General features: G+C 55.3%; 1 long non-coding RNA gene across 5 annotated transcripts; it reads left to right on the top strand.

Annotated features, from left to right (window-relative positions):
• The first annotated feature begins 368 nt into the window (after positions 1-368).
• LOC132665611 (uncharacterized) lies at positions 369-23,368 on the top strand. Of its 5 annotated transcripts, none has more exons than XR_013551324.2 (6): positions 13,279-13,488; positions 17,391-17,571; positions 18,200-18,359; positions 19,770-19,879; positions 21,011-21,081; positions 22,102-23,368. It is a non-coding gene; the product is annotated as an uncharacterized LOC132665611 (long non-coding RNA). The 5 variants fall into 5 exon arrangements; XR_013551323.2 differs by having other exon boundaries at positions 17,388-17,571; XR_009604199.3 differs by lacking the exons at positions 13,279-13,488; positions 17,391-17,571 and adding an exon at positions 369-814.
• Positions 23,369-25,714: the final 2,346 nt, after the last annotated feature.

The following is a 25,714-nucleotide window of genomic DNA, read 5'->3' as shown; positions in this document are numbered from 1 at the left end:
GGTGAGAAGCTGAAGATCACACACACACACACACACACACACACACACACACACACGTTTCCCGGAGGGAACAAAGGAGCGGAGAAGGGAGAGGAGGGGGGGAGACAGAGGCTTGTTCCTGCGCACCTGTGAGAAGGGAACACCTGTTCGTCACTAACAGGGACCAAAGCAGTGCCCGTGACAGTGACCCAGCCCGCGCCACGTCCCTTTGCGGAAAGGAGAAAGAAAAGCATCTGGGCGCAGAGCCAGGCCCTCACGCATCCATCGGGGCGGAGCTTCCGGCGCCAGGGGTGGGCTGACCCCCCACCTGGTCCCCGGGGGGGGGGGGGGGGGGCGGAGCCCTGTACCTGCCTGCGGGGTGGCGCACGTGGCCAGCCCTGCTTCCTGGGCCTCTGTTTACAGGGACCATAATTACAAGATTAACGGAGGCGAGATATCCTGAGGTGGGAAGGCCCTTCCTCTCCGGGTTGCGCGCCCGTGAATCTTCGGGCAACAGAGCTAGGGGAGGCAGGCCCGTGTGTGGGGACAGCTTCCCCCCAGGGATGGCAACCGGCCTTTCACGCTTCAGGAGCCTTCAGAAGCTTCTGGGAGGAGCCCCGGGTTCAGTTTAGAGAATTACTGCTTCTCCTTTACGCATCGAATGGGCTCGGGCCACTCGGATCGCAGAGGCCAGAACGTGACCCAGGTCCGGTCAGCAGTGGTCACCAGGACTGGGCCAGGGGTGGGCACCTGAGCCAGTTGGAGCCAGGAAGAGCCAGCTCTGGAACTTTGTTGGAAGCATCTGGAAAGGGAAGCTCCCTTTGTGCCGGGCTTGGTAAGTTCTGGGAGGTAAACTTGGGACTTGCCAGCAAAGCCACACTGACAACAAAGCCAGTGTGGGGGACAGCGGGGGTCAGAAATGGAGAGAATGAGTCCAACCGTCTGTCCTATTATGCAGGCATCCCATGTGCCTTTTACCACACGGACTAAAACACACTCTCCCCCTGCCTTTTCTTGTTTTTGTTCTTTTTTTTGGTTTAAGACATTCGAGGATGGGTTTCTGTCATCGACACTCGAAAAAATCCTGAACGTTTTGACTTCTCCAAACCCCCCTCCCCCGAGGACCTCCCCGCCTCCCCCCCCCCCCCCGTTCATCCCCAGCTGGGGGGCCTTGGTGGGCTTTCTGGAAAAGTGGGTCCTTTTTCCCCCCACCCCCAGCTCAGAAGCTCTTGGTCCCTCTGGCTATTCCAGGCTTTAGTGACACCCATCTTTCTTGATCCCCGTTTCAGGCTCCTCTCCCCTTCCCCGCCACCCTCCCCCTCCCCCCCCCCAGCACGCATTTTTCACCCCCTTGCTCAGATGAGAAGACTGAGGCAAAGAGAGGTGCAGTGCTCAGGTTTGAGCAGAGCTGGGATTCCAACCCAGGACTCCAGCCTCAAGGTCCGGGGCTTTTCCTTCTCTCCCCGCCCCCCCCCCCCCCCCCCAAAGAGAAGCAGTGCAGCCTGATTTCTTCCTTGAGGTTCAACCAAAAAGCCCTGCCCCCACCAGGCTGCCTTCTCAGGCCCCTCCCGTCCTCCAAGCTGCTGGGGGAGCGAACCTGTTCTCGCATTTCGAGAACCCTCCTCCTAAGGTCTGCGCCGCACTGCCACCTGGTGGCAGCGTGCGGGAAACACACCCTCCAAGTCGCTGTCCAAAGACCGCGGCTTTCGGCCCTGGAGCAGGGAATGGAGACGGGGCGCAAGGGACAGTTTCTGGGAAATTGAGGATCTGATATTAGATCAGGGATCCTGACGTTCCGTTTCTGTTTTCGATACCAGGCACGACCAGGTCTGCAGAACGTGGACACTCACAAAACGAATTGCATTCTTTTTTTTTTGCATAGGTTGCCAGGGTGCTCAGAACCCACGTAGAGTCCCTTGGATGATTAGCCACTGGATAGAATCGTGTGTCAGGTATTTGGAAGAGGAACTTAATCCCTGATTCCATATTCTTTTCTCTGGGACTCATTTTTCGATCTTATTTTACATATACTTTTCTGGCTATGCTGAGCTTTCTAAGCCACCTTAGCTCCCTCTTTTGGGGGGAGGATGGGGGAGGGGGACAAAACAAAGTTACACATTCAGGAAGAGCTTGCTTACCTCGGGCAAGCTTCTGTTTCCTCCCCTGTAAAGTGAACACAAGAATTTCTGCCTTGTAGGGTTTCATGTGGGTTTGAGGAGCCACTCACTCAGTTAATATTAGTGCCTACCCTATTTCCCACCTTTCCACCCCCATCCCAACCCGAGGGCTCTTCCCTGCTTGCCTATAGCAGGCCAGGATGCATCAGGGATCCAAAGTACAGATCACTTGGTCACCAGTCCCCCTCTGTGCTCTGCAGGCCAACTGGGTGGCCCTTTCAGAGCCTGGTGCCTGGGATCCAGCCCCTGCCTGCCTCCTGGAGGACTTCCTGGCCTCCAGAACTCCCCACCTCCTGTCTGCAGGCACCCGTGGCATTCCCAGCTGATTTGCAGGGAGCCAAGATGCATCTCATAAATAAAGAATGTACTGTTCTGCAGACTGGCTGCGGCATGGCCACGCGGGGGTGGGAAAGTCTGGAACAGACAGGAGCCACAGGAGGCAGGGAGGATCGGACAGGGGCTGCCGGTCAGGAAGGGGACGGCAAGAGCCTGGGAAGGTGTAATGGGACCGGGGTGGGGAGGGGGCTTTAGGAGGCTGGGATCCGGATGTAGACTGTTGGGACTGCATCTTGGTTCAGACGCCCTCTAGCTGTGTTTCTTTAGCCTCAGTTTCCTTGTCTGTAACCTGGCAATGGCATCAATCCCTGGCTAGCATCAGGCCAGAACCTGGAAGCCTGTGATGCTTAGTAAGTGTTATTATTTGCTCCAAGCTTCCTTAGCGTCTTCCCCAAGACCTCTGTGTGGCTTCCGCTATGGGGAGCAAGCAGAGTGGGGTGAGGACTGCATCTGTGTCTGGGGAGAGGGCCACAGCCCACGGGAAAGGGGAGGAAACAGGTAGAGGTGCCCCAAGTGACAGGTGCGAGAGGTGAAGACACAATCACCGCTCATGAGAGGGGGACGAGACCCCAAAAGGGGACTGCGTTTCTGCGGCCATGTCAGGGTGGGCACTTGAAATGCTTCATTGGCTTCTGAAAGAGAAGGTGACCTTTGGAAGGCAGAAGAAGGGGGCGGAGGGGGGCTGTGGAGACACTGCGGTTACACCCTCAGCTTGGCCACACTGGGAACAGAGCCCCCGGGTGAGTCATTTTCCTTGCCTGGATGTCTATGAAATGAGTGGCCAGAACCACAGTGTTTTAAGCTTTAAGGTTTAGTTCCTCTTTGGACAGGCATGCATGGGGGGCGTCCTGTGTGTCAGACCCTATGCCAAGCCCTGGTGACGCCAATCTCACAGGCTGGTTGGGCAGTGTGTGTGTGTGTGTGTGTGTGTGTGTGTACAACAGACAAGCAAATGAAGGTATAGAATCCCAAACTGGGGTCAGTCAGGGAGTGTGTGTAGCTAATGGACTCGACTTTCGCCCGGAGGTCAGGGAAGGCTTCCCGTCACTGCTGAGGCTGGGCAGGGCTGGGTCGGGAGGTGGGCGGCTGGAGGAGGAGCTTGGGGAGGGCGGAATGCGGGCAGCAGCAGGGGCCAGCCTTGCGGGTAAAGCTGGAGATCTTGCTTCCCATCCTGGGACAGGTGGGGCAGGGGCGTGGTGAGGGCAGCTTTGCATTTCAAGAGTCTCCTGGCTGGGGCGAGGGGGGACAGGTTGGAGGAGCCTGCCGTGGAAGCTGGATGTCCCAGAAGGGGATGATGGGGGCTGAGACCACCGTGGCGTTGGGTGGAGTGAGCATGACTTAGTGGAATGTTCAGGAGGATATACTGATGGGGCTGGGGGTGCACTGGATCTGGGGGTGAGGGGACATGGCTCCCCTTAGGTGTATGGGGGGGTCCTTTGTAAGTCTTCCACGGGGCTTGTCTGGCTCTGCCGGCATCTGCCCTTAAAGGGAAAGAGATGGGCGGGAGGGAAGGGAGGGGAGGGAGAGGAGGGCGGGGAGGCGGCTGGCTGAGGTCTGTGCCTTTCTCTGGCAGCAGCCGTGGGCTGGCCGGCTGCAGCACCTGCTGGGGCGGCCGGCCGGGAGGGCTGGGGAGCAGGTGCGGGGTGTCTGGAGGGGGTCTGTTTGCAGATGGATAATGAGAAGGGGTGGATGGAAGCAACACACCCTCTGCCCCCCTTCTCTGTTGTCTGGACAAGACAAGACAAAGAAGCCAAGACAAAGAAGCTTTGGGGAGGCAGGACACGGCGCACACAGGCGTGCCCACGGGGCACACACATGCTGGAGACAAAGGAGAGGCCCCCGGGCAGAGGCAGAGGCTGAGCAGGCACAGGCAGAACTCAGAGCTCGGGGTGCAGAAGCAGGGAAGTCTCCCTTGACCTTGGCCAAAGCCTCCTTGGTTCCAAGTCTTGCTCTGGGGACCGTGTAGGAAGAGGTTGGGGGATACGAGTGGGCCCCAAACTTTGCCAGCCCCATCGGACTCTTTCTTAAAGGAAAATAGACCGTGGGCTGCACAAAGTCAAGGGTACGCTTTCAGGTCCCGAGGATGAGAAAGAAAGTAACTCTGAATGTGGTGTGGGGGAGCCTACGGTCATACCACTCGGAACGCGCCTGATCGCGTCTGAATGTGCTGTGGGGTTGATACTCGCCTGGATTTAGTCAATTCAATGGCATGTTTGCACACATGAAAAAAGCCAAGGGCATCTGTCGACTGGACTTGTTATTTCTATGCTCTGCAGATAGCGTTGGTGTCTGTTGAGTTCCTGAGACCCCCTTCTAATGACTTCGCAGGAATAAGACACTCCAGGCCTTGGAGAGTCTCTAATGGCCCTTCCAACAGAGAGAGAGAGAGAAAGAGAGAGCCAGAATTTACTGAGCCCATGACTAGGCTATGCGTTTTCCAGGCTGAGGTCACTGAATTCTCCCCACAGCCCCGTGGAAGAGGTGATTTTATCCCCATTTTACAGAAGTGAAAACTGAGGCCCAGAGGGGTGAAGTTCCTTGCCCAAAGTCATGTGGCAAGTAAGAGCGGAGATGAAATTCGAACTCAGGTCTACCTGAACGTCCATGTCTTGGCTGAGGGGAAGGCAGAGAAAGGCAGCAAGACAGTCAGTTGGCAGAGGGTCTGGAAGTCCCTGGTGGCCTCTTCCTTACCTCTGCAGACAGCTGGAGAAAGACAGATGCCTGGTGGTAGTGTTTGGACACCCGGATACAGCCGTGCCTGAAACCAGTCTGGCATAGCTTTGTTTCTGCTACTTGAAACTGAAAAGATCCTGAAGATAATAGTGATTGTTAGTTATTCTTGTGATTTTCTTTAAAAAAAAATTTTTTTTTAACATTTATTTATTTTTGAGAGACAGAGACAGAGCATGAGAGGGGAGGGGCGGAGACAGAGGGAGACACAGAATCCGAAGCAGGCTCCAGGCTCCGAGCTGTCAGCACAGGGCCTGACAAGGCACTCAAACTCATGAACCATGAGATCATGACCTGAGCCGAAGTCGGACGCTCAATTGACTGAGCCATCCAGGCGCCCCTTCTTGTAAATTTCTTATTGGGATTTTCACTTCTCATTACCGGGGACAGTGTCTGACACTTGATCGGCCTTTTCTCGATCTCAAAGGCTAGTTGGGTCACTTATACATACTCCCATTAGCCCCTTGACCTTCCTTCATTACGGCATTGGTCATCATGACGTCTCTTTGCAAAGTGGCTTGTCTCTGCCCCAGACTAGGCCAGGCTGGCACATAGTGGGTAGAAGCTTCTCACACTGGGGAGGTTTGTGGGGCTCAGTGTGGGCTCTGCTGGGTGGGGTTGTGCGGTGAGTGGGTAACGGGAGAATGAATGGTCCACTGTCCCCTGTGGTGGATGTCCCCTGGATACCTGCCAGGCCCAGGCATAGCGGTCGGTGGCTTTGTACTGCGGCCCCCAGTGACTCCCTGCTGATGACTTTCTCTGGCCAAGGGCACACGTTTGGTCTGCTGCCATGGCCGCCTGGAGGTGGCGAGGGGTTGATGCGCAAGGAGCGCCCTTCAACCATGACAGGAAAGAGTTGGTGGTTGGTTACCCAGGTGTCCTTGACCTCAAGCGGGATGCTTCAGGTGTATCCTACTCTGGCTCCCAGAGAACCTCAGCAGGATGGAGTCCCAGTTGCCCATAACAGCCAGCTCATTGTTATGGGCTGAATTTCATCCCCTCCCAAATTCGTATGTTGAAGCCCGAATCCTCAACGTGACTGTACTTGGAGATGAGGCCTTTACGGAGGTCATTAAGATTAAATGTGATCAGAAGAGTGGGGCCGTAATCAATAGGACTGAGGTCCTTATAAGAAGAGGAAGGACCTCACGCCGGTCAGAGTGGCTAAAATGAACCAGTCAGGAGACTATGGATGCTGGCGAGGATGTGGAGAAACAGGAACCCTCTTGCACTGTTGGTGGGAATGCAAACTGGTGCAGCCGCTCTGGAAAACAGCGTGGAGGTTCCTCAAAAAATGAAAAATCGATCTACCCTATGACCCAGCAACAGCACTGCTAGGAATTTACCCAAGGGATACAGGAGGGCTGATGCATAGGGGCACTTGTACCCCAATGTTTATAGCAGCACTCTCAACAATAGCCAAATTATGGAAAGAGCCTAAATGTCCATCAACTGATGAGTGGATAAAGAAATTGTGGTTTAGATACACAATGGAATACTACTTGGCAATGAGAAAGGATGAAATATGACCTTTTGTAGCAACATGGATGGAACTGGAGAGTGTGATGCTAAGTGAAATAAGTTATCCAGAGAAAGACAGATACCATATGTTTTTATTCTTAGGTGGATCCTGAGAAACTTAACAGAAGACCATGGGGGAGGGGAAGAAAAAAAAAGAGGTTAGAGAGGGAGGGAGACAAACCATAAGAGACTCTTAAATACTGAGAACAAACTGAGGGTTGATGGGGGATGGGAGGGAGGGGAGGGGGGGTGATGGGCATTGAGGAGGGCACCTGCTGGGAGGAGCACTGGATGTGGTGTGGAAACCAATTTGACAATAAATTATATTTAAAAAAAAAAAAGAAGAGGAAGAGACGGGGTTCCCGTGCACAGAGAAAAGACCACGTGAGGCTTCAGCAGGAAGACAGCCACCGAGAGAGGCCTCAGGAGAAAGCAATCCTGACAGCACCTTGATCTTGCACTTCCAGCCTCCAGACAGTGAGAAGAGGAAATCTTGTTTGTAAGCCACTTCGTCTCTGGTACTTCGTCATCGCAGCCACAACACTAAGACGCTCATCGATGCACCTGTTCCGACTTTCTTCCTTTCGCTGTCCCTAACTGATGCTTCCTTGGATCAGCTCCCAAATAAATTACTTGCACTTGAATCTCTGTCTCAGGGTCTTGGATAGCCCAGGCTAATACACCCGTCCATGCCTCATCCAGTGGGGACACATTAAGGTAGCCTCGGGGGGCAGGACAGAGGTTAAGACCCTGAAGAACACGAAACTCTAGTCTTCTATGGCAACGACCCTGAACCAGTGATGTCTCTCTGGGACCGAGGCACAGATTAACCGCTGCTGTGCATGCCAGGGCAGGTGAAGGGACCCCAGAGCTACCCCAGCAAGGTGGCAGGGCCATTGTTCAGCTGGCTGTGGGGAGGGCACGATCCCTCCCCGCGGAAGGATGGGATGCGTGTGAATGCACTTGGGATTTTAGAGATTCTGAGTGCTGTTTTTGGAGTCAGACAGTGGTGGGTTTGAATCTCAGCCTCCCCCCTTTCTAGCCGGCTGACCTTGGGTAAGTCACTTCCCTGCTCTGAGCCTCCCTTTCCTCATCAGATGGACACGATATCAACACTCCCTCAGAGGGTATTAGGGAGCCATGTGGATAAAGCACCTGGACCAGTGTCAAGAAAGTAGGCAAAGGGTCAAGTTCATTGCATCTGAAGGTGATTCCAAGGGGGGCAGGCAGGAGAATGTTGTGGCTGTGGGGACTTTGTGAAAGGCACGTTCTTTTTGAACGTGAAAGCCACATACCCAAACGCAGCTCTCCTCTGCCACAAAAGGCCTCCCCCTGAATTCACGGAGCACCCCCCTCACCCCAGCTGAGAATGGCTGCCTTGATGAGTCAAAACGGAATTTTCTATCTGTGTGGGACAGGGAGTTGCTTGCTCAGGGAGCGGCTGTCAGAGAGGAGCTCCCCTGATGCCATGATGGATGCCCGCAGTCTTGGTTAATAACATGGCTCGAGGGCAGACTGAATCTTTCCCCAAAGCCATTCCTCAGGAGGTACGGCAGGTGTGGCCAGGCAGGAAGGGGGCGCTGGTGCTGGCGGTGGTGGTGGAGGGTTTGTGTGACTAGGTTAACAAGGTAAAGAAGCCCACCTTGTGACGAACTTTGGACGCCCCTGACTACGTGCATGGGGACAGTGTAAAAAGGAATGAGGCACAGAGGGGTGTATTCCCTCCGAAATTGGGATGCTAGACTCCAACAAACCCTTGCACATGCATGTTCACAGCGGCACTGTTCACACTCGCGAAAGACGGAAGCCGTGCAAACTGGATGAGTGGGCAGCGAACTGTGCTACATTCACACGACGGAATAGTATTCAGCCATGAAAAGGGATGAAATACTGGTGCGTACTACAGCACGGATAGACCCCAAAAGCATTATGCTGAGCGGGATAAGCTGGACCTCAAAGATCACATATTGTAGGATTCCATTTATATCAAATAACCAGAATAGGGGGCGCCTGGGTGGCTCACTGGTTAAGCGTCTGGCTCTTGGTTTTGGCTCAGGACAGGATGTCAAGGTTGGTGAGATTGAGCCCCGGGGTCAGGTCTCCGCTGACAGCTCGGAGCGTGCTTGGGATTCTCTCCCTCTCTCTTTGCCCCTCCCCTGCTCATGTTCTCTCTCTCTGTCTCTCTCAAAAATACATACATACATACGCTTAAAAAAAATAACCGGAATAGGTAAACCCATAGAGACAGAAAGCAGATTTGTGGTTGCCAGTGGGTGGGGGGGAGAGAGGATGTGTAGTAAACTACTCAGTGGGGGTGGGGTATTTTAGGGTGATGAATAGGTTTTGGAACTGGATCGAGGTGGTGGTTGCACATTGTGAGTGTTCTAAGCTTCTGCACAGCAAAGGAAACTGTCAACAAAACTAAAAGGCAACTTACTGAGTGGGAGAGGATATTTGCAAATGACATTATCTGATAAAGGGTGAGTAACCAGAGTATACAAAGAACTGATACAACTCAATGCCCCCAAGCCCAAATAATCTGATTAAACATGGGCAGAAGACAAGAACAGACATCTCTCGAAAGAAGACATCCAGCTGGCCAACAGTCACATGAAACGGTGCTCAACATCCCTCATCGTCAGGGAAATACAAATCAGAACCATGATGAGATACCGCCTCACACCTGTCAGAAAGGCTAAAAAGCAGACACACAAGAAACAACAGGTGTGTTGGTGAGGCTGCAGAGAAAAAAGAATACTCTCGCACTGCTGGTGGGAATGCAAATGTCCACAGCCTCTGTGGAAAACAGTATGGACGTTCCCCAAACAAGAACTACCCTGCTGTCCAGCAATCGCACTGTGGGATATTTACCCCCCAAACACAAAAACTGCAATTCAAAGGGAGGCAGGCACCCCTAGGTTTATTGCAGCACCATCTACAATAGCCAAACGAGGGGAGGATAAAGTAGTGGTATATACAATGGAATGTTGCTGAGCCACAACAAAGAATGAAATCTTGCCATTTGCAACAACGTGGATGGAGCTAGAGAGTATAGTGCGAAGCGAAACAAGCCCCTCAGAGAAAGACAAATACCATACGATCCCGCTCATGTGGAATTTAAGACGTAAAACCAGCAAATCAAAAAGATGAAGGAAAAGGGATAGAGACAAACCAAGAAACAGACTCTCGGGCGCCTGTGTGGCTCAGTCGGTTAAGAGTCTGACTTTGGATCAGGTCATGATCTCGCCGTTCGTGGGTTTGGGCCCCGCATCAGGCTCTCTGCTGTCAGCACAGAGCCCGCTTTGGATCCTCTGTCCCCCCTCTCTCTTGCCCCTCCCCCACTCTGGTGCACTCTCTCTCTCTCGCTCTCTCTCAAAACTAAAATCAACAAAAAATAAATTAAAAAAGAAGCAGACCCTTAACTATAGAGGACAAACTGATAGTTCCCAGAGGGTGGGTGGGGGGAGGGGATTAAAGCGTACACTTACCACGATGAAAAAAAAATAAGATGGAAAAAATATTTACAAGAAAAAAAAATAAAGTGGTTAGTTTTATATTATGTGAAGTTCATCTCAAAAAAAAAAAGAAAAAAGGCACGGTCGGGTGCATGAGCGCTCTGTTGTACCCAGGGCACCCAGGTGCAAATGGAACCCCGGCCTCCAGGGCCACCCTCGTTTAGGGATAAAGAGAAACCCTAGTCCCCTCTCCTGGCTGCATTACCAACGTCAGAATTCCCCTGGGAATCTTGGGCCCTGGCGGTGTCCTGAGCGGAAGACTATGCTGCTCGCACACGTCCTCGTGGGAACAGGTGGGCTCCCTGGTCCAGGTTTAAGGAGCAAAGTTTATTCTCAAGTGGATCTCCTGAGATGTACCAGGGCGCCTCCTCCCGTTGCCAAGGCAACCACCACTCCATCAGAAGAGGCTCAGGCCATTTCAAGAGAGGCAGGAGAGGGAACACTGACCCTTCTCTTCGGGGTTCCATCTGGTGTTCCTATCTGCTCGCGGGCTCTTGGGGCCCACGTTAGCTTTGTAAATGTCACCTGGAAGACTGGAATTCCTGGCGAGACGACGCAAGAATGACATGTGCCATCCTGGGCCGTGCTCTGCCGCGTCCTGGGTCTCCCCACAGGATTAAGGTGAGAGTCCGGGGTACATCGACGGGGGGACAGGAAGGATGCGGGACCTAGCTATCCAACCAGTGGTGAATCCCAAAGGAGGGGGTTAAGAGTGACCCGAGCTTGCAGGTTGAAGAAGGCAAGCATGGGTTTCTAACCCTCCCTGGGAAAATGAGGGTTTCTGCTCACCACAGAGGCACTCACGAGATGGACAAAAAGAGGGCAAAGGACCAAATGAACCCCCAGGAGAGCTGGTTTGGGCCACCCACGATAAAGAAATGTGCCGTGTTAGAGAACTGGGGCAGAGGACAGCCAGGCAGGTTCAGGGTGGTTTTGGTGACTGCTGGACGGGGTGGGGTCTGGCCCCTCCTTACTCAGTTTATGGCTTGCCCTGAATCCACCGGAGTTAGACGTAGTCTCCTCACAGGGAGCCCCCAGTAGCTTCTCAGGATTACTTCCTTTGCCTATCCCCCTCCCCCCCACCCCCGTCCTTTCTCACAATGCTCTCCTTGAAAGGATATCCCTACGACGAAAGAGACTCGGAAATTGGATCACGGGCTCATTATTGCTCATCTTGAAGAAGCCCCAGGGAAAAGGAGAAGTGTTGAAAATCTAGGAGCAGGCAAAGTGCCTTGACTTCTTATCCAAATGGATATTGGAAATGATAGGCTGAGATTTTGACAGCAGATTACGAAACAGGTGGCTTGAGAATACTTAAAAAAACAAAAAACACAAAACAAAAACGGTCTTCCATTTTGTTTGTGGTCTGTTGATCCGGGGGAAAGTCCTAGACCTGGCCATGACAATACTCTGGGCAGTGGTGTGACCACACCCCATCTTGCCTGTTTTCTAGATGGTCCACGTGAGTCTCACTTCTCGGGCAGGATGGCTAGCTCTGCTGGGGGAGGGGTGGGTAGCTGGGACCTCCCCTGGGGTCTTTAGGGGTCCTGCAATGTCTTTGCACTGGGCACATTGGCCAAGTGCTATAGGTTTGTTGAACGGGATTTAGATTTCCTGAAGACCAAGCGGGGGTTCCTGGAAGGAGATACGCAATGTGGAAAACAGCCAGTAAACCTAGAACTTTTTTTTTTTTTAATGTTTACTTATTTTTAAGAGACGGAGAAACAGAGTGTGAGTGGGGAAGGGGCAGAGAGAGAGAGGGAGATACAGAATCCGGAGCAGGCTCCAGGCTCTGAAGTTGTCAGCACAGAGCGGTGAGATCCTGACCTGACTGGAAGTCGGACCCTTCACTGAGCCACCCAGGCGCCCCAAACCTAGAACCTTTTAGAGCAGTAAGTTCAAATCCTGCCTGGGTCCCTTACTGTGGCTGTGGGCGGCTCTTAGAGCTTCTCCGGGTCTTAATGTCCTTATCTGAGCAATGAACATGATAAATGATATACACAGAAGTGTAAAAATTAGGCAGATGTCAGAGCCCTATCACAGTAAGAACTACGTTTTGAGCCTTTGTTAAGCGGCAGGCATGTGCTAAGCATCCCTTGTCTTCCTATGCCTTTCCACACTTAACCCACATAACCCCATGAGGTGGGTTCCATTATTATGTCCACTTTGTGGACTAGGGAACCGAGTCTCAGGACTGGTGTGTCCAAGGCCATCTGTCAAGGGACAAGGACAAAGCTGAAATTGAAACCCAGGACAGGCTGGCTAAAGAAATCCCTGGAATGATCCAGCACAGTGGTTCCCAAGCCCGATCGTGCATCAGAGTCCCCCGGAAGGCTTGTTAAAATACCTATCTCTGGGCCCCACCCCAGAGTTTTCCACCCAGTAGCGCTGGGGCGAGGCCCTAGAATTTGAGTTTCTAGCAAGTTCCCAAGTGATGTTTATGCGGCGGGTCTAGGACCACTTTCTGGCGTCACTGCTCTGCAGAAGGGTAGCTACTAAGCAGAGGGCCGTTCAAAACATAAAAGACCAAACCTATGAAAGCGGTTACGCCAAGGGGCGTAGCGGCACGGACAAGGGCGGGAAGCCCGAGGCATGGGTTCGAATCTTGACTCTGCCATAAGCGCGTGCCCATCTCAGCAGGGCTAATTGCGAAACATCCTCTGAGGCCACGCGGGGAAAGCATGCTCCAGGACCAGCGTCCCGGGTCCTGTGATCGCGCCGGGCTCCGGGCTTGGCTCCCGGGCCCGCGGTCGCGCGCCCCTCTCCATCCGCGCGCTCGGCGGCCCGAGTCCAGCCGGGCAAGCGTTGCCATGGCAGCGCCGCGGGCGGCGATGCGGGAGGCCGGGCTCGCCCTTTTGTGCCGCGGGGGCGGCGGCGCGCTCCCCCCACCCACCCTCGCGGGCTCGGACCCCCGGGCGGGGGCGGGGGGAAGGCTGCGGGGGGTTGCAGGGGCGGAGGGGGGGGGGGAGGCGCGAGCGGGGCGCCGGGGCGCGGGCCGGGGGTGGGGCGCCGCCGCCCGCCAGCCGCTCCCGCATTAAAATTTCATGGGCGCTGCAGCAGCTACAAAGACGACGCCGGCTGCGCTCGGGGGACCAGAGGGAGGGAGGCTGCGGACGAGTGCGGGGAGGAGTTTGCGATGGGAGGCGCTTGCAGGGGCTCCCCCAGTTCTGCGCGGTGAGCCCGGGCACAAAGAGCCCTCTGCACTCGCGCCGCAGGACCGCGGAGCCGAGGTAAGCCGCCGCCCCGCGCTCGCAGCCCTGCCTCCCTAAGCGTCCTGCTCCCGCGCCGGGAACAGCCTAATTCCCCGAGGTCGGGTCGAGGGTGGGTCCCAGGGTCCCAGGGTCCCAGGGTCCCAGGCAGTGTTCAGGGGGATGGCAAAGGCTGCCCGAAGTGCCCCTCGTCTACGGGATGAACAGCTTCTGCCGCCCGCACTTGTCCTGGGTGGGGCTTGGGGGACCGAGAGGAAGGATGCGCCGGGAATCTAGCGCGGGTGGGGGTCTTGCAGTCCCCATCCGAGGGCGAACAAAGACCCTCCCCACCCCCCCACCCCCGCGGCCAGCCAGGGAGCAGGGGACCCTGGACCTTCTGGGCCCGCCAGGTTAGCGGCTAACTGGCCCAGCCTCGGACAGAGCCCGCAGGAGCTCGGAGCTGGGGGTGGGGGCGGGGTGCTTGAGCCCCTCTTCCCTCCTGCCGAGCCCACCGCCCAGAGCCCGCCCTGCCCCATCGGTGGGACCCCGCTTCCAGCTGCGCGGCGTGCTGGGTGGGTCCAGGGGGATGCGGAAGGCAGGAGAACCGCCTTCCTTGAGAAGAATAATGCCAATGACAAAGATGATGATACATCAGTTCACAGCGAGCTTACTTTACGCCAGCCTCTGCTTTGCCCGCATTACCACAACAGTCCCACGAGCAGGTGAGAACCCCATTTTAAAGATGAGGACGCTGAGATCCGGAGAGGGTTAGGTACGCGTCCAAGGTCACGCAGCCAGTGATTTTGCGATCCGGGTATGCAGGAGTCCAAAAGCCCGTGTCCAATCCCCAAACAGGTCTGGGGAGCCCTCAGCCCTCACTAGCCCCCTTTCCACATCTCCTCTCCAGTACCCTCTAGACAGGCTGGAAATCCAAGAAGGGGGTCCTGGGCTGGAGAAATTGCTTCTGGGACTCTGCAGGGAGAGGCCTGGGGCGGTGGCGGGGCGGGGGGGGGGGGGGGGGGGTGCGGCGGCTGGATTCCCTACCCTCATCCCGGGCTCCAGACCAGCGGCCGCCGCGCGCAGATTGCTGGCGCGCACAACCCACTGCAGGGCCGCCGCGGGGAAAACGCCCCCACCTGCTGCTGGGGGGGAGGGGGCAGGGGAGCGAGGCCCTAGTGCGGGGAGGGGAGGGGAGGGAAAGGCGAGAAACCGTGCGGGAAGAGGCTTTGTTTTTCTCGGTGCCAACCCCAGACGGAGCGCTAACGCGGGCACCTGGGAGCTTAGCGATCGCCTGGGTTCGGTGGGGGTCGGGCGGGGTTGGCGGGGGGAGGTGGGGATGACAGGGAAACCTGAGGACAGTGGTTCTCAGACTTCAGGGGCGTCGCTTCACATATGCAGATGTCCGTGCCACGTGGCCAGGGGATGAGTCAGCAGGACTGGGGTGGGGCTGGGCATCTGGATGTTTACTCAGACCCCTCCTCCCTCTCATCCAGCAGGTGGCCAGACCATCGGTTGAGGGAACAGTACCCCCGACCTCTCTCCCTCCCCCCCGCCCCCGCCCCCCTCAGCGCAGAAACATGTCGCAGTCCTGGCAAATGGTTTCCTCTGGGACACTTTACCAGTGCCTAGCTTCGGGTGGCATTCAACTCGTGTTAGCTGACTCCGATTAATTTCCCGTTGAAAGAATTCTACGGGTAGCATCCCCTATGCCCCTCCGCACCTGCCTGTTATTATTTGACCACCCTGGCCACCGAGAAAGGTTCAGAAACGCACCCTGCATCCTTCTTGCTGCATTTTGGGGTCTGTCCCCCCACTCTTTCACGGAGGAGAGAGCTGGTCTTCAGAATCCCCCCCTCAAAGGAACCATAACTCCTTACGCGAGCTTTAGAAGAGCCACCCTCTGTGCCTGCATTAAAAGCGAGAATTTTATAATTTTTGGTGATTTTTAAAAGGAATCAAGAAGTCTAACAAAATGGATGATAATTGTAGAAGGTTGGAAAAGACAAACGTGTTCTACTCACTGTCTATTGTTGGACCCGCCAGGCATTTCCATTTCTTTTCCTTCCTTCTTTCCTTCCTTCCTTTCTTCCTTCCTTCCTTCCTTCCTTCCTTCCTTCCTTCCTTCCTTCCCTTCCTTTCCTTCCTTCCTTCCTTCCTTCCTTCCTTCCTTCCTTCCTTCCTTCCTTCCTTTCCTTCCTTCCTTCCTTCCTTCCTTTCCCTCCCTTCCTTCCTTCCTTTCCCTCCCTTCCTTCCTTCCTTCCTTCCTTCCTTCCTTCCTTCCTTTCCTTCCTTCCTTCCTTCCTTTCCTTCCTTCCTTTCCTTCCTTTCCCTTCCTTCCTTCCTTCCTTCCTTTTTCCTTCCTTCCTTCCTTCCTTCCTTCCTTCCTTCCTTTCCTTTCCTTTCCTTCCTTCCTTCCTTTCCTTCCTTCCTTCCTTTCCCTTCCTTCCTTCCTTTCCCTTCCTTCCTTCCTTTCTTTTTCTTTCTTTCTTTTTTTTTTTTTTCAACTTCATTTTTTAAGGCCCCTTCTCTGGATCTGATCTGTGCTTCCGCTCAGGACAGGATTATGCTCTTTGAATTTATCACCCATCCAGAGGGTGTGGTGTGGTGGAAAGAGAAGGGGTTGAGAGTTACACCGCGTGAATCCTTCTCCCCACCTACTTTTTAGGTCAGCTTCAGCCAGGAAGCCATTTCCCTCCTCTGAGCCCCAGTCCCCTCATCAGTAGAGTGGGAATCAGAATTCCTGCCTTAAAAGACCGTCCTGAGGCTGTGAAGCACTATGTGTAAAAGTGCCTGCAGCCTGTAAGTGTTGAATAAAGATATTACTGCTTAGTCTGCCCACTGTGTACCTGCTGGGGACACTTACGAGGCCCCTGAATCTTGCGTTGACACCTAGTTATTTGCTTTTATTTGTATTGGGGCTGTTGGTTCCTCTCCTGGGTGACCCTTGGGCTGTTTGAGTTGGGCGGGGGGAGGGTGTTTCTGGAGCCCTGGGTCCATTGTGCAAGTTCAATGGGCTGGTGAATAACTTATAGGCTAGCCCTTTGTTCCCAAGGGGATCCTTCCTCTTGTCTCTGAGGCCTGGCTCATCTGTCAGCTGGAGCTCTGTGGAACAATAGCCAGAGAGACACAGGGGCAGAGGCAAAGGGCAGCTGAGAGTGACATCTGTCTCTGTATTCCTCTCCAGGCTGATCAGATCAGATGAAACAGGTGTCCCCTCCCCCCTTGTGGTCCGGGTGGGGCCCTGTGGAAGCTGGATGAGTCATGGAGGGGAGGGGGGAGACGGAGTCCGTGTGTACTCCAAGGGATGGAGTAGATAACCAACGCCTCGACAATTTAGTGGCCATTTACCAGGGTTCTTGCTGGGCACTGCCTCCTGGAGACCCCGCGAAAAGCCTGGGAACTGGGCATGACAGATGAGCACTTGAGGCTCAGAGAGGTGGAGCGACGAGCTCCAGATCACACAGCCAGTTGGAAGGAGAGTCAGGACTGGCCCCTGGGTCTCGGCTGACCCTGAAACGTGTGTTTATAACTACTCCACCTCCTCTCCTAAATGTCAGCCTAATCAGTTGCCTCTTGAAGCCACTGGAATGAAATGACCCGAGATGGTGTAGCAATCGTGGACCAGGTACCCCCCAGTAGTGCTGTCCATGGTGTTGCGGTTCACACATACCTCCCTCCGGCCTTTCCCCGTATAATCCCCACCCCGTATTTGAACGCAAGCCTTCTGCTGCTTTGGGGTTCAACAAGCCTGTTGAGAATCCAACCGCACTCCTTCCCAGCTGGGTGATGTTGGAGAAAGGCATTTGACTCCGAACCTCAGTTTCCTCGTCTGTAAAATGGGGACAGTGAAACCCAGTTTATTCTTTCAGCAGGCAGGAAACTAACATTTAGTTTATCATCTTTCTCCTTCTTTAGCTTTTCCCTCCCTCCCCCCCGCCCAGCAGCTCAGGGGCTCCCTTGTTTGAGGAAGAGTTGAAATTCGAATTTCGGAGCTCCTCTTTTGTGTATGCCCTGCTTGCATTTGTCCAGAAGCCGGGCTTTCTGCTGCTCTGCAGACGCTTCTGTTTCCCTCAGCGCGTCTCCTGCGCATCTCGTTGTTCCTGGGAGGTTCCTGCTGTTTTGTCGGTACTCACTCATCCAGAGCAATTTAGGCCAACATCTCCCGTATGCCAGCTCTCCGAGCAGCTATTTTATTCCAGAGTTGGGGAAAAAAAAAAAAGCCCAAATCCAGAGGGACCCTAAAATGCAACCAAATGCAGATTTCCCTGGCAGCTGTTACTCCGTTACCAGGAACGGCACAGAGTTTAGGGGGAAAAAATAACCCACCGATGGTGTTAATGAGCCGTGTGCGCAAAGGGAGTACTAACAGCATAAGAAAATAATGGAATGCACGCTAATAGGTAAGTATTTATCGTCCCAGGTAATCCTCACGGCGGCCTTGTAAGGTGGGCACCATTATTATCTCCATTTTGTGGATAAGAAGACAGGCCCAGAGGGGCGGTGCACTTCCCGAGTGCGGCCCAGCAGGATGGAACCCCGGGCCGGGAAGCCCTTGTCCTGTCCAACGCATCACGATGGTTTGGTACCACAATACCTCCCGGTTTCCTGTTTTGCTTCTGATCTGAGGAGATCAGTTTTGGTAAATGCTGCGCTTTTAGAACAGGACCCTGGCATCTATTTTCCAACATACCTGTGGGTGCATATTTATTCCCCTACCCTTCTCTCTCTCTCTCTCTCTCTCTCTCTCTGACAGCTGGGGGCACCTCCCTGCCCACCCACATGGCTCCAGACGTGTCTGCGTGCCTACCATGACCCTGACCGCATCAAAGGAGTAATCAAGGTGACCCCGGGATAATAGACGCCGGCTTCATGCTATGAAGTCCATCTGTGTGGAAAGCCCCAGAATCTCAGAGGTAGGAGGGACCTCTAGAATCTTCTGGGGCCCAACCCCTGCAATCAAAGCTTCCCTGATGGGGCCCCTGACCTTGGCTTGAAGTGGGGGGTTGTGTGGGCCAGCGGGAGCTGACACACCAGGGCCCTGGGGTCCACCATAGGAGAATCGGACTCTTCTCGATTCTTATTCTCTGTGGTTACCTCTCAAGGAGTATTGAAAAACAAGCATTATTGGATTACAATTTCCATACAATAAAACGCACCCATTTAAAGCCTGTATCTCAATGTGTTTTGCCAAATGTAGACACTTGTGTAACCATCACTACAATCAACATCTGGAACATTCTCATCACCCCAAAATGTTCCCCTGTGTCCCTTCCCTGTATGTCAATCCCCTCGCAGCCCCAGCCCCAGCCCCAGCCCCAGGCCCAGGGAACCACTGATCTGCTTTCTAGGCCTATAAACTAGACTTGTTTTCTCTAAAGTTCCATTAATATGGAATCTTTGGTGTTTGGCCTTCTTTTGTTCAGGGTAAGGTTTTTTGAGGGTGAGGTTTTGAGTTCATACTTGTTATTGTATGGATCAGTAATTCAATCCTTTCTTGGGTCTGACCTTATGGAGACGTGGCTTAAATGGCACAGAACTCATCTCAGGTGCACAGTTCGATGATTTTTTGTAAATTTACCAAGTCGAGCAGCCCCTTGCTGTCAACCTGTTTTGGGCTATTTCTGTTGCCCCCGTAAGTTTCCCCCACACCCCCTTACTAACGTCTGCCGTCCCACTTTGGATTCCAGACGACCACGAGTCTACTCTCTGTCTCCGTAAGTTTGTCTGTTCTGGACATTTCATAAAAATGGAGCCAACCAGCACGCGGTCTCTTTTCTCACAACGTGTTATGTTTTCAAGGTTTGTAGTACGTAGCACTCATTTGTTCCTGTCGACTGATGAGTAGATTTCATTATAAGAATGTACGAGCGTTCATTTATCCTTCCACCAAGATGGGATTTTGATTTGATCTGTGTTACCTACCTGGGGTATACGCACCCCCACCCCGGGAGGCATATCATGCCGCAGGATCGAGATGGCCCGTATTTCTGGGATTTCAGCATTAGGCAAAGATTTGAGTACATGGTGAAAATGGTTTTTGGAGCACTCGCAGCGTGCCAGGCACTGGCTAAACCTCTGAGGATAATTCATGTTGAGTCACACATCGGGTGCGTGGGGTTGGGGAGCCATGGTCTCACCTGGTTCATCTCACCTTCACGCCCTCGCCTTCCTTTCTGCCCTCCTGGCGAGCTTTCAGCTTGACCCAGGGGCTGAAGTTTCCCTTGAAACCTTCACTGCCATGTTGACATCAGGGTCCGCGGGGCCAGGGGAAGGGCCTCTGTGTCAAGCGATGCTCCCTTGAGCAGCCTGGGGTCTATTTACAGCATCCAGCAAGCTCCTGGGAGAGAGGGAAGAGAAGGGGAGGAGAGAGAAGGGGATTTCCGGATTCTTCCTGAACATTCGTGACCACCCTGGGCAGCAGCCTGACAGATAAGTATTCCAACTTAACCAGTGCTGCTCCCCCTCCCCCCACAGCCCCCCCTGCCCTCTCTAGGTCCGTGCACGAAAGCGTAGAATCTCTCACAATCCTGTGGGAGGGAAATTGGCGAGGCCACTTTTCAACCCCTCCGCGTCACAGACCAAGACCTTGTCCCCATTATATGGGGCCCCAGACAGGGGCGTTTCCACCCCGCTTTTTGGCACGGAAGCCAGGATTTTGTCAGTTCCGCCATGAGGACCTTCTGTAGGCTGGAGTTTGGCGACCTCCTCTTGAGTCCCCGTCGACCTGGTGTCAGAAGGAGTCAGAAGGAGACTGGGGACTCCGGGCGGCTCTTCTCAGTTCCGGCCCTTTGTCATCATATTTGTGAGACTTGGCCAGGGCCCCCTTTACTTGGCAGTTGGGCGGGGAGGCTGACACTGTGATGATGGGCCATGTTCTCTTCTCCGGGTCTGGACCCGTGTCCCGAGTCTCAGGCGCCTGTAGAGAGCGCTGGGCGCACACTGAGCGGTCCCCTGACTCTCCCGGCACGGGTCTGCCAGCTGATGAAGATAGCTTAGCTGTCACCAGGAGCAAAACCCGGGACACGATTCTGGGTCAGGGTTAGCAGGCCGACAGGGACAGATGGGGGCAGAAAAATAACTGAGGGTGAGCTGTAGCCCCCTCCCCGCCCCCCATTTCCTGTCCACTGCCTCAAACTATGGGTTAGTATTGTGCACTCTGGGTGAACGCAGGGCTGGAAGGATCCCAAGGCTCAGAGAGAGAGCGGGGCAGGCTTCCCATGGCTACACAAGATGGCAGAGCTGAATCCGACCTCTGGATCCCTGACTCTGGTCCCTGCCTCCACTCAGCTGTTGCCAAGCTGACCTTGCCTTACTTTGTCCTGGGTCCCCTTCTGCTGTTGCTGGGGAACAGGGAGGTGGGTGAAGGAGCCCCCCCCCCACCCCCCCTTATCCTGAGGACATTCTGGGGTGGGAGGAAGGGAGGTGGAAGGGGGATGTGCCTGGGCCCAGCCTCCCTGGCTCTGGGGGCCTTCTCGTTAGCAGAGAGTTCTGGCCAGTTCGGGCGTGGGGAGGGGGCCTGGGTGCAGTTTCCTCCTGCAGCGTGGTGGGCTTTTTTGTCTTCCAGGATGGGATCTACACGGAGAAGGAGCCGGGAGCTGGGCCTGGGCTGCCAACATGTTGTCTGGGTGCAGCCAGGTAAGCCTGGGTAGGCATGGGGGGAAGGAGGTTGCACTGAAGTTAGTTTTATGGGGGATGATTGTCCCCCTAGCCAGGCCCCTCCCCAGACCCAGGGTCCGGCCAGAACACTCATGCTCACGAGCAGAAGGCCCAGAAGCCGGGTGGCTGGAAGGCTTGCTCTCGGTGGGGGCATGTGGGGCCCAATCAAGACCACTATGGGCGCATTATGGCAGATTTCAGTACATTCCTTCATTCAGCACAAACACGGACTGAGCATCATCTCCAGGCTAGACCCCGGGAATCCAGAGACATGGTTCTACTCTCAGACCTTCACACAAGAACATGCTTTATCATGGTCTCGGCGAGGGAGTGAGCTCCCCGTCCAGGGAGGTGTGCGTGTGTGTGTGTGTGTGTGTGTGTGTGTGTGTGTACTGGGGGAGGGTGGTACAGGAGTTCTGTCAGTGGAATGTTGTAAAGGGAATCCCAGCCTCCTGGGGACCTTGAAGGCTCTTTCTGCCCACCTGAACCCTTGTCCTTTTTCTACCCGTGATGCCCTTGGCCTTGCTCTGGGCTCCCACTATTGCTTTTCTGTTCTCTGAGCCAGTCCTGCCAGGGTAGGGAAACTCTATTCCTGAGTTTCTCCTAAAAGTCAACAGTGTCTACGGGGTGCCTGGGTGGCTCAGTCGGTTGAGCCTCTGACTTTGGCTCAGGTTATGATCTCATGGTCCGTGAGCTCGAGCCCCATGTCAGGCTCTGTGCTGACAGCTCAGAGCCTGGAGCCTGCTTCGGATTCTGTGTCTCCCTCTCTCTCTGCCCCTCCCCTGCTTGCTCTCTCTCGCTCTCAAAAATAAACAAACATTAAAAAAACCCCAAAAGCCATCAGTGTCTAAAACCCCTACCCTCACCCTGTCTAGGGAGGCTGGGGGGGTCTCTAAAGGTGCACCCCCCACCCCGCTCAGATGTGGGATTATGTTGGGGGATGCGGGGTGCGGGGGATAGAGGCCGTGCTCACATCCTAACTCGCTGCATTTCCCCCAGGTGGCTCAGCCCGGCCCCGTCTCCAGGACTCCTGCCTGGTCTTCCCTTTGGAGCCCTGGTGACTCTGGACTCTGGCCACAGTGACGCAGGGAGCAGCCTTCGGTGGTTTTCTCGGACTCTGGACAAGTCCCCAAAGCCGTCATCCTTCCACTGAGATAAAGGCCCCTCCTGGCTGGTGCCTGGCTGAGGACAGGCCGTAGCTCCGGAGGACAGCCCGATGGAGGGGTGTGAGGGAGCCTGGCTGCCCACTGCCCCTCTGTGTCCCACCTGGACCCCGCCTGTTGGGCCTTGCCGTCTGGGCCTGGAGGCTGCTTCTCGACCCCGTGCCGACTCGATTCCTCTCTGTGGCCCTGCCGGTGGCCAGCCGGAACCCCGCCTGGGCCAGGGCCCCACTGACTGCACCCTTGCCACAGCTGGACGCTACAGGATGGTGCAGGGACACAGGGATGGGCGTCGGGGTGGAGCTGCAGGGAGGACAGACAGCTTTGTGGGCTCCGTCAGCTGGAGTCTGTCTTGCGTCCTTTGCCTTGAGTGGTTCTCATTTTTGTGGGTGCTTTTTGGATGAGGCTTTTCTGTGCTTCTCCTCTGCCTCACGGTCGCAGGGAGGAGGCGGGCAGGGTCTGGGAGGAGCCTGGGCCTTCCCCCCAGTGTTGTTGAGGTCTTGGAGGGGGGCAGTTGGAGGGGCAGAAGGTGCCCGATCCTGAAAGGGGAGGGTTTGCAAGAGATGAGGAAGCCCAGGCCAGGAGGGAGACAACAAACTGAGCCTTATTCCCACCGTCCAAAGGGACCGGGCTGGATCCAGCCTTGTCCCCAGGTTTGAGGGGTCGGGGCAGTCCGGCCTGATGACAGACCCCCTGTTTGCTGTTGCACTCGTCTTTCATTCTGTCCTGGGGGGGCAAAGGCAGGCAGGGCGGGCCCCACGCACACGCCCCCCCCCCCCCCCCCCCAGTCAAAGGCTTACCTCCATAAGCATCTCTCCATTCTCCCCTCATTCTGGCCCCTCTGGAGGGGACGGTCTGGTGCCTGCACAGGAGCGGCCCGTGGGCTTCCATAGGCAAGCTCAAAGCTGGGAGTGCTTTTCCCGGGGTGGAGAGGGGGCCTGTGTTAGCTCGAGCCTCTGTGACAGAATAGTGCAGCCTGGGCAGGGCGGGGCTCAAACAGCAGAAATGTGTTTTCTTATAGTTGTGGCAGCTGGAAAGCCAAGATCAAGGTGCCAGGGTTGGCTTCTTCTGAGGCCTCTCTCCTCGGCTTGCAGATGGCCACCTTCTCGCTGTGTCCTCACGTGGCCTTTTCTCTGTGCACATGTACGGGGTGGGTGGGGGGGGAGCGGAGTGAGGCGGAGGGACAGATCTGGTGTCACTTCCTCTTTTTATAAGGAGGCCAGTCCTATCTTATTAGGGTCCCATGCTTATGGCCTCGTTGAACCTTAATGTCCTTGGTAAAAGCCCCATCTCCAAATATGGCTACACTGGGGGTAGCCATATGGCTTCAACCTACGAATTTGGGGAGGGGGACACGATCCGGTCCATACAGGTAGTCACGGCAAATGTGGAAAGCGGGAGCCATCTTCCTTCCGGCATCCCCAGCGCCACGGGGCGGGGAGCGGGGGGCAGAAAGAACAGAGGAATGGGGAGTAGGGACAGAGTGCAAGGGGCACCAGGCTGGATGGTCCCCGTGCCTTGGGGACACACGGAACTGGCTGGACCAGGGCAGCGAGAGGGAGTCCCAGGAGAAGGAGGGCCTTGGAAGAGCCTGGGCTTTGGAGCCCGAGGCTGCATCTCTGCCACTTAACCTTGGGCACGTGACCTCATCTCTGCGAGTCTGATGTCCACTCTGAAACAGCAGTCATCTGCTCACCTGGGGGGGGGGGTGGTGGTGTGCGGGGAGGGTTCAGCGTAGGCCCCTGCCTGCCCAGGGCTGGGCTCCTGGCCGGTTGCTCACGATACACTCCCATCGCTTTCGGGGTTTAGATTTAGGGCTTGTGGAGTTTTGGTGCCCTGGAGGTGCCAACCCAGTATCTTCTGACCCAGAAGCACTTCTGTCTGACTAGCCCTTCCCCTGCCATCCATCTCGAATCAGCTTGGGGAAGTGGCTGCACTGCATGGCCTTCGGAGTAGCTCCGAAGGCCTCCCGGGGTATCCTCTTATCAGGATTGAGCACCTACTCTGGGCCTTTCTCTGTGCTGGTCACTTGCAGCGGTGGGGGCGGGGGGGGGGGGTGGATATAGGTGAAGCTCTGGCCGTGATTGAAGCCTTCAGGATTGCACGGCCACGCAATTGGAATTGGGAGAATCGGAGAACGGGGCAGAGAATAGCCCACTGAGGCACGGGTTCTGAGTGCTTGGGGGGATGGGGGTGGGAGTAAGATGCCAGAATGACTTGCACAGACTTCCCAACAAGGCTGAACCAACCAGGGCCTTGAAGGATGAGAAAGATGTGGCTTAGCTGACAGGTTCCAGGTCCCTGGAAGAGATTCCCAAAGTCAGTCCTAGGAGATCCCATTGCTCGCTCTCTCCCTTGTCTCTCTTTTTTTTTTTTTTTTAAATTTTTTTTTTTTTAATGTTTATTTATTTTTGAGACAGAGAGAGACAGAGCATGAATGGGGGAGGGTCGGAGAGAGGGAGACACAGAATCGGAAACAGGCTCCAGGCTCTGAGCTGTCAGCACAGAGCCCGACGCGGGGCTTGAACTCACGGACCGCGAGATCATGACCTGAGCCGAAGTCGGCCGCTTAACCGACTGAGCCACCCAGGCGCCCCTTGTCTCTCTTTTTTAAAGTGAGTTCAAGTGCAACAGGTTTCTAGAATGCAGGACTTATCAGAGCCTTGCAAGCGCTGATGGGAATTGTGAGTCCTCAAGGGCAGACAGGACTCTGTGTCCTCCCCGTTTATGGCAACAGAACCCTTTTCTTATGGAGCATCGTTTAAGACTGAGGGGGCAGGAGGCTGGGGCTCTTGGGGCTCAGAATGGGGACACCACAGCGGGGATAGGAGATGATATAGCTCGGCACACTCAGGGGCTCTGTAGGACCAGCTGGAAAGGCAGCAGACAGGAGGGGCGGGGGAGTGAGAACTGGGTTCCAGGAGTCAGGTGAGCTCTATGTAGTTTTGGTCCGGCGGGAGATGGGGGGGGTGGGGAGGGCAGGCCGGTGGCTGGGGTGGCCGGCATCCTGGCAGGTGGTGGAGGAGGTGTCCACCAGACGTGGTGCCTCCGGACTTAATGCCACTGGGAAGACGCTGGTGTGTGCGTGCCTGAGTGCGACAGGATCCAGCCTTCTGGGAAGGGGCTGACCAGAACCAGGCAGGGGTTTCCAGCCAGGACGAGCAGGTTCTATTTTCGGGGGACCGGACTGTTCTGAGAGAGGAGGCCCGCGGCCAAGCAAATCGGGAAGCCAAATGCTTTGGGGCAGGGTCCGCGGGATGGGCTCGAGTGTGGTGGTGCTGAGGAGCTTGGAGGCGGGCCCCTGCCCTGGTCAGGCCCAGCTCGCTGGCTGGTGGTGGGGGGGGGGGGGGGGGGGGGGGAGGGGCGGTGGGGGGCGCGGGAGGCCTCTGGAGCTGCAGCCGAGCGGCCGGGGCTGTGATGCATGGTGTGATTAACCTACTAACCCAGGGCTC

This window comes from Panthera onca, chromosome D3 (genome assembly GCF_046562875.1).
Source record: "Panthera onca isolate mPanOnc1 chromosome D3, mPanOnc1 haplotype 2, whole genome shotgun sequence".
Lineage (NCBI taxonomy): Eukaryota > Metazoa > Chordata > Mammalia > Carnivora > Felidae > Panthera > Panthera onca.
The sequence above is the reverse complement of the archived record's forward strand: the minus strand, read 5'-3'. Positions and strand labels throughout refer to the sequence as shown.